Consider the following 13,922-nt stretch of genomic DNA (forward strand, 5'->3'; position numbering starts at 1 on the left):
TTTTGGTTAAGAAGCTAAAGTGTGTGACTCCAATTGGTATGAGACCAATTGGAGGTGAAACTAGGCGCAAAATGTGCTAACTTTCATGAAGGAAGCTTACCTAAATTCTAACTAGAAGGTGACTTGAAAATTGACCAAATCCAGATTAGTGACTTGAAAGCCTGAAAATTGACCATTTGGGCAGTAGTAAGTGTTTTGGCCATAACTCACTCAAAACAAGTCCAATTGACTTGAAATTTTTACCATGAATATTTAGACATATATCTACAATTCTTATGAAGACACCAAAGCCCAAAAATGGCCAGAACCAAGCCAAATAGCTTGCACAAGTTCAAGTCCAAAAACTGGCCGAACCAAAAGTGACCTAAAAATGACCTAAAGTTACCATTTTGGTACATTCTGTCCAGCATTGGGAGATTGACCATAACTTGGTCTACACAACTCAGAATGACCTGAAATTTTGCCCCGCGTGCAATAAGACATAGACCTACAAGTTTGTAGTTTGGACCGAAACTCGAAAACCGAGCGAACTAGGTCATCCGATTAGGTCAAATTAGCATACCGAAATCTGACAAATTGCAATAAAATGCAATATACTTGGAAATGAAATTGGTAACATATACCAACACTAAAGGGCTATAAAATGTGATATATTGGTAACATTGAACCTAATCCACTTAGAGTGCATCGAGGGTCAACATTTTAGGTTGACTAAGGAAAATAATAGAATTCAATAAATTAATTATTAAGCCTTATTGTTAGAGATAGTTTAAATGAGTACTGAAACACTTCAAATTGTGTGTTTCAGTTAGCAAAGACTCATGGGAGGGGAAGGAAACACTGAGTCAGAGCCAAGAGACAATTATCAGAGGTTTGTGCACAACAGTTATTTCTTTTGAATTTTTCAATTAAAATAAATTATGACTATTTGTATATTATTATTTTAAATTGTGAAAAATTGTTTGAATGATATTTGATGGATACTTATTGATTGAAAAGCATTGTAAATGGTTTGAAATCATAGCTATCATGTATATTGATTAAATTCCTCGCTAGCTTGTCTAGTGGGATGAATTGACTTTGAATTCCCTCTCTGGCTGAAGTGTTGAGGTGTGTGCCTGTTGAGGACGAATAGAATGAGTACTCATATTATTGCTAGCTAGCTATGTTATTCCTCACTAGCCATCGGCTTTTGGGATGAATTGGACTTTGAAACATGATTAAGCTGTGTGTGTGTGTGATTTATTGATATTTATTGTGATATTGTGAAATGGAGTTTAAATTCTTTATGACATTCACTGTCTTTGATTTTAACTATGGTTTTAAGTATCCACTATTTATATGACTTATGATTTATGTTTTAAAGTTGTGTTTTGTTAATGTTGTGCACCACTGAGACATTGGCTCAGCGATAGCTTTTCATTGCTGTCGCAGGTAGACAGACTGACAGGGTAGCAGACTAGGCTGCTAGTATTACACTGAGAGATCATCAGGTATATTGAGTATACCATATTTTGCATTTTGTATTGTAATGTATGTTCACTGTATGTATATATTGTTCTTGGTTTTGAGCAGTTGTAAATTAAAATTGTACATTGAAGTTGTAAAATAAATTGTGAATTATTTTGGCTTGTAAAATTTGTGATATATTTCTTTTATCTTAGCTTTTGAAAACACTGGAAAAATTATTGTGGATTTGAGTTGGCAAATATTGAGAAACATATTGTGTTGATTAAATATTGGAGTTTGGGGATTGAACAAAATATAGGAAGTGCTTTTTTACAGGTTTTTGAAGAACTGTTTTATTCAAAATACAGATGGCACTTTGCCAAAATTTTTACAGAAATTATTAATTCTTCAAATATATTATCTAGTTTCACTTCAGTTAAAAAATTTTTAACACATGTAAATAGTGCTCACCATTGTAAAAAGAAGTGAGAAAAGGTTTAAAATTCCTTGTAGTGTATTTAATGGGTTATCAGTAGACAAAGTTGGTAATTCATTAGGTATACTATGGGATCATGTTATGCCTTACGGAGGGGTAGGGTGTGATATGTTTTAGTGGGATCAGAGCTAGTTTTTAAATTCTATTTTGACCTGTAATTTGAATATTCTTTCTTCATAGTACAACTTCTCAATGTCATTGTTTGATACATACAGTACATTATATTATAAATATGCACTAACGGGAGGAAATCTCCTTGTGTTATTTGTTCAGAAGGTCTAAGATCCACAAATTGATTATGGAAGAGGGTGATCGTTCAGTCAATCAATCGATAGAGACTGAGGTACAAGGGGATGCTGACCCTACACAATGTCGATGGATCAAAGCACTAGCCCCTCGATCGCAGTTTCTGCTCGATTCGCTCAAAGAGATGGCTGTAATGTTCCAACAGATGGCTGGTAACATGCGTACTCAAGTCCCACTACAGACACCAGTGGTACAACCACAGTCTTCTGCTAGGCAGTATGACAAATTAATGAAATATGGGGCTACTGAGTTCAAGGGGACAGTAGATCCTCTAGAGGCAAAACAGTTGTTAGAGAGAATGGATAGGGTGTTCAAGAAGCTACATTGTACAGAGGAGCTCAGATTTGAATATTCAGTGTCTCTGCTACAGGGGGATGCATATGACTGGTGGAAAACCATTCCCCATAGTTTGGTAGAACCTTCAGTGCTAACATGGAATGATTTTCTACGGGAGTTTAGACAAAAATATGTCCCTGATGCTTATGTGGACCAGAAGCTGCAAGAGTTCCTAAGTCTGAAACAGGGAAGTAAATCGGTGGCTGAATATGAAAGTGAATTTTCCCGCCTGAGTCATTATGCAGTAAGTCTACTTTCTACCAGTGGGGAGAGATGTAAGAGGTTTGAAACCGGCTTGAAACCTAGTATCAGATTACAAGTGGTCAGATTCAAACATAACAACTTCTCTAAGCTTATTTCTCAAGCACTAGAATTAGAAAGAATTCAATCTGAAGCGGCCCCAGAGAAAAAGAAATCAGAGAAGACAGAAAAAGAGGGAAAGTCAATAGAACAGAGTTCCAGTGGTCCTACTGGAAAGAGGAAGAACCATGGGGGACACAGCAGAGGTGGTAAAATGTCTGGTAGGGAAAGATATTCAGGACAAAAACCTCTTCCCTCTGGTCAACAGAGTACCAGAAGTTCCTACCCTGCCCGCCAATGTGAAACTTGTGAAAGAAATCATGGTGGGGTGTGCTACAAGGCCATAGGAGCCTGTTATAACTATGGAGGCACAGGGCACTTTGCCAAAGACTGCACCAATACTCGCAGAGTTGGACCACCTCCTACTCCTACAGAAGGGTCAGTTCAGAGTCCTGTCACTAGAGGTTCACAACCACCTAGCAGAGGTAGAGACAGGGGTAGAGGTAGTCTAGCAGGTAGCCAAGGCACTGTGAATCAATTAGAGCAAGGCAGTGCTCTAGTCAGAGTCTACGTAATGAGACAGAGAGAAAAGGCCGAGACATTTGATGTTTTGGTTGGTACCTTCTCAACTTTTAATCAAGATGTATTTGTGTTATTTGATCCGGGTTCTACCCATTCTTATGTGAGTGCTAGCATCATTGATTGCATTGCTGTTCCATGTACAAAAATGGACTTTGAGGTGCTAGTAACAAGTCTGCTAGGACAGGAGGTCAGGGTTAGTAGAATGTATAGAGATTGTCCTTTGGTGATCCAAGGACACACTTTTATGTCTGATCTCATTGAAATGCCCTTCAGAGATTATGATATCATCTTGGGCATGGATTGGTTAGCCAGGCATCATGCCATGATTGACTGTAGACTGAAGACAGTCACTTTTGGTCTCCCTCAGTACAATGATGTGGTAATACATGGGGAGAGGCAGTTATTGCCATCAAACATCATTTCAGCTGCACTAGCCAGAAAAATGATCAGAAAGGGGTGTGAAGCATAATTGGCACATGTGGTAGACACCCAAGTGGGGAGCCCAACATTGAGGGACATCCCTACAATATATGACTTTCCAGATGTATTTCTTGATGAATTACAGGGATTACCTCCAGAAAGAGAGGTGCAATTTGAAATTAATGTTATGCCTGGTGTGGATCCAATCTCCATAACACCATACAGAATGGTACCAGCAGAGTTGAAGGAGTTGAAGGTACAGTTGCAAGAACTACTTGAAAAGGGCTTCATCCGTCCTAGTGTGTCACCTTGGGGAGAGCCAGTATTGTTTGTTAAGAAGAAAGATAGTACTCTCCGCTTATGTATTGACTACCGACAGTTGAATAAGGTGACAATAAAGAACAGATATCTATTGCCTCGCATTGATGATCTGTTTGATCAGTTGAAGGGTGCAGCTGTATTCTCCAAAATTGATTTGCGATCTGATTATTATCAGTTGAAAGTGCAAGAGCAGACTATTGCAAAGACTGCTTTCAGAACTCGATATGGCCACTATGAGTTTCTGGTAATGCCATTCGGGTTAACTAATGCTCCAGCTGCTTTTATGGATCTGATGAACACTATCTTCAGACCATATCTCGACCAACTTGTGTGGTAGTGTTTATTGATGATATTTTAATATATTCAAGGAATGCAGAGGAGCATGACAGACATCTGCGAATTGTACTGCAGACCTTAAGGGAGAAACAGCTATACGCCAAATTGTCGAAATGTGAATTTTGGCTGAAAGAAATCTCTTTCTTGGGACATGTTGTGTCAACTGAAGGGATCAAGGTAGATTCCAGCAAGGTAGAAGCTATCCTTAATTGGAAGCCGCCCAGGAATATCACAAAAATTCGCAGTTTTCTGGGTTTAGCAGGATATTACCGCCGGTTTGTGAAAAGGTTTTCTATGTTAGCTTCTCCATTGACCAAGCTGCTTCGGAAAGATGTAAAATTTTAGTGCACAGATAAATGCCAGCAGAGTTTTGATGAGTTGAAGAGGTGTTTTACTGAAGCTCCAGTCCTTACTTTACCTACACCGGGTAAAGAATACACAGTTTATAGTGATGCTTCTCACAATGGGTTAGGCTATGTACTGATGTAAGATCGAAATGTCATTGTTCATGCATCTCGCTAGCTGAAACCGCATGAGAGGAAGTACCCAACACATGACTTGGAGCTAGCAGCTATTATTTTTGCTCTGAAGATCTAGAGACACTATTTGTATGAGGAGAAATGTTACATTTACACAGAACACAAGAGCTTGAAGTACTTAGGCACCCAGAAGGAATTGAATTTGAGGTAGAGGAGATGGTTAGAACTGATTAAAGACTATGATTGCTTAATAGACTATCAGCCAGGGAAAGTAAATGTGGTGGCTGACGCCTTAAGTCGCAAGACTATGGCAAGTCTCAGAGTTTCTCCTTTGTCCATGGTACATGAGTTGAAAGCAAAGCATGCCAGTTCGGAGATTGATGATGCGGAACAGACAGTAGTTGCATGGCATGTACAGCCAGTGTTGATTGATCAGATTAGAATGGCTGCTCATAATGATGATAAATATCAGAAGCTACTGAAAGAAGTCCAGTAGGGCAAGAAACCTAAATTCTCTATGAGATATTATGGTTTACTACTACATCAGGGCAGAATGTGCGCTCCTAATAATGTTGAATTGAGACAAATCATTATGAAGGAAGCACATGAGTCTCCTTTTTCTATGCACCCTGGTGGAACTAAAATGTACAGAGGGCTGAAAGAACATTACTAGTGGATGGGTATGAAGAGGGATATAGCTAAATTTGTTTCCAAATGCCTAACTTGTCAGCAAGTGAAGGCAGAACATCAAGTACCAGCAAGTTTGTTACATCCATTGCCAGTACCAGAGTGGAAATGGGAACGGATAACTATGGATTTTGTGATGGGACTTCCAAGGACACAGAATAGTCATGATGTAGTGTGGGTTATAGTTGATAGACTAACCAAGCCTGCTCACTTTTTGCCAGTTCGGATGGATTATAGCCTGGAGAGATTGGCCAGATTGTAAATAAATGAGATTATAAGACTGCATGGAGTGCCAGTATCGATTGTATCTGACAGAGATCCTAGGTTCACTTCTAGATTCTGGGGTAGTCTTCAAAGAGCCCTAGGAACTAGATTGAACTTCAGCACAGCATTCCACCCACAGACAGATGGCCAGTCTGAGAGGGTAATTTAGATATTGGAGGATATGCTACGGGCTTGTGTGATTGAGTTTGAAGGTAGTTGGGATACACACTTGCCTTTGATTGAGTTTGCTTATAACAACAGCTACCAATCAAGCATTGGGATGCCTCCATATGAAGCTTTGTATGGCAGAAAGTGCAGAACTCCCCTATGTTGGGATGAAGTAGGTGAAAGAAAGATGATTGGGCCAGAAATTGTTCAGCAGACAGAGGAAAAGATCAGATTGATCAGAGATTGACTCAAGGCTGCATCAGACCGTTAGAAGTCCTATGTTGATTTGAAGAGAAGAGACATTAAATATGCAGTGGGTGATAAGGTATTCCTTAAAGTTTCTCCTTGGAAGAGGATTATGAGATTTGGCAGAAAGGGGAAACTGAATCCTCACTTTATCGGACCATATGAGGTTCTGGAGAGAGTGGGTCCTTTGGCATATCAGTTAGCATTACCTCCAGAGCTAGAAAGGATACACAGTGTCTTCCATGTGTCCATGTTAAAGAGGTACAGATCTGACCCATCTCATGTACTATCAGTTGAAGAGATTGAGGTAAATCCAGACCTCTCATATGAGAAAGAACCCATAGAAATTCTGGCATATGAGGTGAAGCAGCTGAGGAACAAACAGATACACCTGGTTAAAGTGCAGTGGAACCATCATTCAGGCTAGGAAGCTACTTGGGAACGTGAAGAGGACATGAGGAGACAGCACCCACGGCTGTTCAGAAACTGATGCCAGGTAAAATTTCGAGATAAAAATTATTTTAAGGGGGGGAGAATTGTAACACCCCTATGTTCGGTAGTGCGTTCTACTATTCCGGTGACCAGTGTCTTTCCGGACAGCTAGGATGCCTAGAACTACTCTTAAATATTGATGAGGAGACATAAAATAATGAAATACAAGAAAAGAAAATACACGAAAAACAAAGAAAAAATAATAGCAATAAAATGTAACCAAGTTAAACGAGCCGAGAACCCTAGCAATGGGTGACCGCACCGGGAAGTTGCACCGTGGACCGTTGACTAGCCCTGAACCACAGGGAACCCTGGTAAATATTTTAAAGACATAATTAAAGACTTATTGAAGTATAAATATCATTAGAAATATGAAAGAAAAATTAATTGATTAGTACAAAGAAAAACGAGAAATCGAGAAAACAATAAAACTCGGTGTTACTGAAAAATCGGGAATGCAACCTGAATAGGGGCATTGTGGTCTTTTGACACCCTGAGTTGACTTTCGACCTGAATGTCCATTAAAAATATGTAGTACTAAATTTTGAAAAATCTATGAAAAAATTGCAATTATACATGTAATGGAATTTAGGGAAATGTGGGGAATTAAATGTAATTATGAAAACTTTAGATTAAACAAATTTTAATTTGAGTTAGTGGAGGAGTATGTGTCATATAAAAGCTTAAAAAAATGTAATTCCCTTCCATTATCTTCTGCAACCTTCTTCTTCCTTAAAGTTTGCCTTGGCCGAACCAAAGCTTGGAAGAAACCCTCCCATGGCCGCCTCACAAACAAGCTCTCTCTCACCATGATCCAAGCTTCCATTTGTTAAAGTTCCTTCACTAAAGTTGTTCTATACAGCTTGGGCAACATTTTGGGAGCAAGAAAGGAAAGTTTTGGTGGAGTTTTGAAGAACTTCAAAAGTGGTAAGTGTGTATTTTCAATTCTTGTTTCATTAAAAGTGTAACCAAGGTTGTGGGTAATTAATTTATGGAAGAATTTTTGAAGTTTGATGAATTAGTGGAAATGTACATTTTGGCAGCCATGGAACTTCACTATGAACAGTTTGTTCTTGCATGTAAATAGTGGTTTGAATGATGATTTAAATGTTTGATTGTATTGTAGTTGAATTCCATGAGTAAGGTTTGATTTGTAAGCTTGAAAATTGCAAATGGAGGTTAATGGGTATGTATAAACTTGTGGTAGCCTCATAAAGAAGATTGAAGTGTTCGAGTTCATGAAATATTGTTGAATTATGTTGTCATTGATGGCAGCATGTGTATATAAATAATTGTTTGAATTTGGACATGGAAATGAGGTATGTTCATGTGGTTGAATTGTTATAAATGGGACTTTAATTGTTATAAATGGGACTTTGGAAAATTCTGTATTATAGTGTGTATGTTGAGAGTGGTTATAAGCTGCCAAAATGAACAAAAATGTGAAGTAAAGTGTGTTAATGTTATGGTACAAACCAGAATTGGCATGACAGAGTTAATTTGGTAAGTGTTGGATGTGTAATTAGTAAAGGATGAACAATGTACAATAGGGTAGTGTATGTTTTGGCTTAGAAGCTTAAGTGTGTGACTCCAATTGGTATGAGACCAATTAGAGGTGAAACTAGGCACAAAATTTGCCAACTTTCATGAAGGAAGCTTACCTAAATTCTGCCTAGAAGGTGACTTGAAAAATGACCAAATCTGGATTAGTGACTTGAAAGCCTGAAAATTGACCATTTGGGCAGTAGTAAGTTTTTTTGCCATAACTCACTCAAAACAAGTCCAATTGACCTGAAATTTTTACTATGAATGTTTAGACATATATCTACAATTCTTATGAAGACACCAAAGCCCAAAAATAGCTAGAACCAAGCCAAATAGCTTGCACAAGTTCAGGTCTAAAAATTGGCCGAACCAAAAGTGACCTTAAATTGACCTAAAGTTAACATTTTGGTACATTCTGTCCAGCATTGGTAGATTGACCATAAATTGGTCTACACAACTCAGAATGACCTGAAATTTTGCCCCGCGTGCAATAAGACATAGGCCTACAAGTTTGTAGTTTGGACTGAAACCCGAAAACCGAGGAAACTAGGTCATCCAATTAGGTCAAATTAGCATACCGAAATTCGACAAATTGCAATAAAATGCAATATACTTGGAAATGAAATTGGTAACATATACCAACACTAAAGGGCTATAAAATGTGATATATTGGTAACATTAAACCTAATCCACTTAGAGTGCATCGAGGGTCAACATTTTAGGTTGACTAAGGAAAATAATAGAATTCAATAAATTAATTATTAAGCCTTTTTGTCAGAGATAGTTTAAATGAGTACTGAAATACTTCAAATTGTGTGTTTCAGTTAGCAAAGACTCAGGGAAGGGGAAGGAAACACTGAGTCAGAGCCAAGAGACAATTATCAGAGGTTTGTGCACAACAGCTATTTCTTTGAAATTTTTCAATTGAAATAAATTATGACTATTTGTATATTATTGTTTTAAATTGTGAAAAATTGTTTGAATGATATTTGATGGATACTTATTGATTGAAAAGAATTGTAAATGGTTTGAAACCACAGCTGTCATGTATATTGATTGAATTCCTCACTAGCTTGTCTAGTGGGATGAATTGACTTTGAATTACCTCTCTGGATGAAGTGTTAAGGTTTGTGCCTGTTGAGGACAAATAGAATGAGTATTCATATTATTGCTAGCTAGCTATGTTATTCCTCACTAGTCATTGGCTTTTGGGATGAATTGAACTTTGGAACATGATTAAGCTGTGTGTGTGTGATTTATTGATATTTATTGTGATATTGTGAAATGGAGTTTAAATTCTTTATGATATTCACTGTCTTTAATTTAACTATGGTTTTAAGTATCCACTATTTATATGACTTATGATTTATGTTTTAAAGTTGTGTTTTGTTAATGCTGTGCACCACTGAGACATTGGCTAAGTGATAGCTTTTCATTGCTGTCGCAAGTAGATAGACTGACAGGGCAGCAAACTAGGCTGCTAGTACTACACTAAGAGATCATCGAGTATATTGAGTATACCATATTTTGCATTTTGTATTGTAATGTATGTTCACTGTATGTATATATTGTTTTTGGTTTTGAGCAGTTGTAAATTAAAATTGTACATTGAAGTTATAAAATAAATTGTGAATTATTTTGGCTTGTAAAATTTGTGATATATTTCTTTTATCTTAGCTTTTGAAAACATTGGAAAAATTATTATGGATTTTAGTTGGGAAATGTTGAGAAACATATTGTGTTGATTAAATTTTGGAGTTTGGGGATTGAACAAAATATAGGAAGTGCTTTTTTACAGGTTTTTGAAAAACTGTTTTATTCAAAATACAGATGGCACTCTGCTAAAATTTTTACAGAAATTATTAATTCTTCAAATGTATTATCTAGTTTCACTTCAATTAAAAAATTTTTAACACCTGTAAATAGTGCTCACCACTATAAAAAGAAGTAAGAAAAGGTTTAAAATTCCTTGTAGTGTATTTAATGGGTTATCAGTAGACGAAGTTGGTAAATCATTAGGTATACTATGGGATCATGTTTTGCCTTACGGAGGGGTAGGGTGTGACATATTTCGCATAAGGATGTCTAAGGGACAGAGTGTTAAGGATCGTGTCCACAAGATGATTCGGCTGATTGAGCAGCTGGAACGTCTTGACTTTAACATAGATTTTCAACTGCAAATGGATTAGATCCTTCAGTCCCTTCCTGAGTCATTTGGGAATTTTGTGACAAATTTCCATATGACTAAGCTGGAATGCACCTTGGCTGGTTTACTCAATATGCTGGTTATTGCCCAAAAGAATATGCTGGACAATACAGGAAAAGAGGTAGCTTTGATTGCATCTTCTTTTGCTGGAAAGTCCAACAAGAAGAAGGGCAATAAGAAAAAAAAAATCTCAAATTCCTGGTTCTTCCAAGAAGATAGCTAAACAGAAAGGGAAGACTAAAGCTGATGGAGGCAAAGGAAAGTGTTTCCACTGCTAGCAGGATGGGCACTGGAAAAGGAACTGCCCAGAGTATCTTGCTTCTCTGAAGGACAAGAAGGATACACCTTTGGAAGGTATGTCCATATCTTGTTATTTAGATTCTGATGATACTCATAGTTCATCTATAGCTTGGGTTTTAAATACTGGTGCCAGTTCTCACATTTCTTATGATATACAGGAACTAGCAAACAGTAACAGCTTGCGTTCTCGAGATGTTAGACTCCGGATTGGCGATGGCTAAACTGTTAAAGCTTTAGCCATAGGATCTAAATCTTTTTACATGTCTAGACATATTTTGTGTTTAAATAATATCTTATATGTACCTGATGCTTCTAAGAACATTATTTCGATATCTAGTTTGACTAGAGATGGTTATGAATTTCAGTTCACAGATGATGTTTATGCATGATGGTATTTATTAGTTGGATAATAATAACAAACACAAATTGAATGCAAGTGATCTAAATGAATGGAATGCCATGATGAAAATCAACTCAAGTTCAAAATATATTTGGCACTTAAGGTTAGGCCATGTTGCAGAAGATAGGATTGCAAAACTAGAGAAAATGGGGATTCTATCCTCATTGGGTTCTGAACCTACTCCAACTTATGAATCCTGCCTTCAAGGCAAAATGACTAGATCACCCTTTGTTAGACAAGGGCTAAAAGCTGAAAATATTTTGGAGCTAATACATAGTGATGTTTGTGGCCCATTTAGAGAAATGGCTAGAGGCGGTTTTCTTTTTTTTATTACCTTTACTAATGATAAATCAAGGTTTGCGTATTTGTATTTTATGAAATACAAACATGATCCTTTGAAAAGTTCAAAAAATTTAAATCTGAAGTAGCAAATCAAACAGGAAAAAGTAATAAAGTCTTCGATCAGATCGTGGAGGTGAATACTTGAGTACTGAATTTGATGGATACTTAAGAGAGCATGGCATTGTTTCCTAGCTGACTCCTCCAGGAACACCACAGCTGAATGGTGTATCTAAAAGGAGAAATCGTACCCTATTAGATATGGTACGTAGTATGATGAGCTATACTGATATACCAATCTCCTTTTGGGGATTTGCATTAGAATCAACTTTACATATTCTGAATAGGATTCCATCAAAATCAGTATCTTCCACACCTTATGAGATATGGCATGGAAGAAAACCAAGTCTTAAGCATGTTAAGATTTGGGGTTGTCCAGCTTATATCAAAAAGCTGAACACTAATAAATTGGAAACCAGATCAGAAAAGGGTCGATTTGTTGGATATCCAAAAGAGAGTTTTGGATATTATTTTTATTTGCCTACATCACAAAAGGTTATGGTAAGTAGAGTTGCCACATTTCTTGAATAACAGTTTGTTCAAGAAGGAGGCAAAGGAAGGCAAATTGAGTTAGAATTGGAGAATTCTGACCAATCAACAGATCAGATGGATATGGATCCATCTAGTCAACATACACCTATTATTGAAACATCTACAGCTATTCCTCACAGATCAATCAGGATATCTCACCCACCCGTGAGATATGATTTTCTTCATGAAGAAGAACAAGAGTTTTCTACTCATGAAGAAGTAGATCATGGAGATGATCCACTTACCTATGAAGAAGCTATATCAGATATAGACTCTTCAAAATGGATTGATGCTATGAAATCCAAAATTGATTCCATGTCTAAGAATTAAGTTTGGGATCTTGTTGACCCACTTGAAGGTATTATACCTATAGGGAATAAATGGGTTTTCATAAAGAAAATTGGCTCTGATGGAAAGGTAGAGACCTATAAAGCAAAGCTAGTAGCGAAAGGGTTTCGCCAAAGGCAAGAAATTGACTATGAGGAGACTTTCTCGCCTGTTGCCATGCTTAAATCAATTAGAATTCTATTAGTAATAGCTGCATACTATGATTATGAGATTTGGCAGATATATGTCAAAATAACTTTTCTCAATGGATATATTAAAGATAGCCTAGGGGTTTTGAATCCCAAGATGGTTCCAAAGTATGCAAGCTAAAGTGATCCATTTATGGATTGAAACAAGCTTCGAGGAGTTGGAACATCCGTGTGTTTATTTGTAATGAAGGTGCAGTTAGTTGGAAGAGTTCCAAACAAAGTACGACTGCAGATTCCACTACAGAGGCTAAGTATATTGCTGCATCAGATGCTGCAAAGGAAGCTGTTTGGATAAAGAAGTTCGTGATAGAACTTATGTAACACCCTCACTTTAGCTAGTCCGTACATTCGATTCTTCCAGTGACCAATGTCTGACCGGACAGCTAAAATGTCTGGAATTGTATTTAGACTAGAGTGAGAAGTCATAAATAATTCAAATAAGTGTAAGAAAAATTAAAGAAAATTTTTAGAAATGAAATACAACAAAGTTAAATGAGCCGGTGCCCCGGTGATGGGTGACCCTAACGGGAAGTTGCTGTCTTCACAGCTAGTAACCCTAAACCCAAGGGGAATCCCGTGAAATAATTTCTAGGATGCCAGAGAAGAGTTACGGCACCCTAGGTAGCATTAGAATGCCAAAAAAAGGTTAGGAGAATTTTTAAGATCGGTACAGATAGTTTTGGCTCATTAAGCAAAACAAAGGGCATTTTAGTTATTTTGCCTTCAGAGACGATTTTTGACCGACTTGTCAATTTAAGTAGGTGAATTATATGACTTAAAATGTGAAAAAATATTGATGAAAATTTAATTTAAAAAATGAGTAAAAGAAGACTTATCGAGTACTAAAGAAAAAGGCGAATTGAAAACTTGGTAAGACTAAAAATTCGGTAAATGAAATTTGAAAGTCTCACATTGACCAAAAATGAAATTTATTAAGTTAACAAAGCTAAATTTGTTTAATTAATTGAAATTATAAAAATTAAATATAATTATTTAATTAGTCAAACAAAAATGATTAGGAATTTCAATTTAGTTGCAAAAGTGCCATCTAACAATATTTACAAATTTGCCATTGGACATTAAATTAATATATAAATCAATAATTGAAAAGAAAATTCTGTCT

Source organism: Hevea brasiliensis, chromosome 3 (genome assembly GCF_030052815.1).
Source record: "Hevea brasiliensis isolate MT/VB/25A 57/8 chromosome 3, ASM3005281v1, whole genome shotgun sequence".
In the NCBI taxonomy this organism is placed as follows: domain Eukaryota; kingdom Viridiplantae; phylum Streptophyta; class Magnoliopsida; order Malpighiales; family Euphorbiaceae; genus Hevea; species Hevea brasiliensis.